Source organism: Plasmopara halstedii (assembly GCF_900000015.1).
Source record: "Plasmopara halstedii genome assembly, contig: Scaffold_1211, whole genome shotgun sequence".
NCBI classification, from domain to species: Eukaryota; Oomycota; class Peronosporomycetes; order Peronosporales; family Peronosporaceae; genus Plasmopara; species Plasmopara halstedii.
Genome location: NW_020188126.1, coordinates 337,984 through 338,914, shown reverse-complemented (window position 1 = coordinate 338,914; position 931 = coordinate 337,984).

The following is a 931-nucleotide window of genomic DNA, read 5'->3' as shown; positions in this document are numbered from 1 at the left end:
GGTGGGGTGTACGAAGTACAGTGCACTCGATTTGGTAGATGGATACTACCATATGCTCATGAGAGCGAGTAATATTCCGCTGACAGCGGTAAGCACTCCGAGCGGTATGCTCTGGGAGTGGCGGGTGATGCCTCAAGGGCTGTCAATCGTCTTGTGACGCAGTTGTTCAGGCCCCGCAGGGCGTATGCACAGACACAGTTTGACGACATTTTCGTTCACAGTCGTGCGGAACACGGGAGGACGGATGAGGAGAACCACATCGTCCATTTGAGAGCGGTGCTCGAGTGCATGCGCACGAACAAACTGTATGCCAATGCAGACATGTGCATCTTTGGCGCAGAAGAGATTCTTTGTTTAGCGTGTTTCATTGAAAAGCGTGGCCTTCGAGCAGATCCCGCTAAACTTAAGGCCATTGTAGATTGGCCGGTTCCAAAGAACCAGAAAGACTTGCGTAAGAGTCTTGGTCTCGCCAACTACTTGCACAAGTACGGTGTAAATTACGCAGATTTGACCCGGCCATTATCCAACCTCCTTAAAAAGGATGCGGAATGGTGCTAGAACACCGAACATCAGGAGGCTTTTGACGAGGCCAAAGACAGCCTCCTACATGCACCAATACTGGCGCTGCCAGACCCTGATCGTTCTTCCAGCGTCGTCTGTGACGCTTCGGACTTTGCCATCGGCTGTGCACCGCTGCAAGAAGACGCCGAGGGCGACAGTGCAAAGCTGCAGAGAAGAAGTACCGAGTTTATGACAAAGAGCTACTTGCGATGATGTATTCACTTGTCAAGTTCAGGGTCCACCTGCTCGGCTCCAAGCCGTTGTGATCTATACAGATCATGCGTCACTAGGCACTGCGACTCAGTCGCCCCACCTCTAGCAGAGGATGGCTAGATAGCTATCCTTCTTTGTGGAATATAACTTTGAGTTT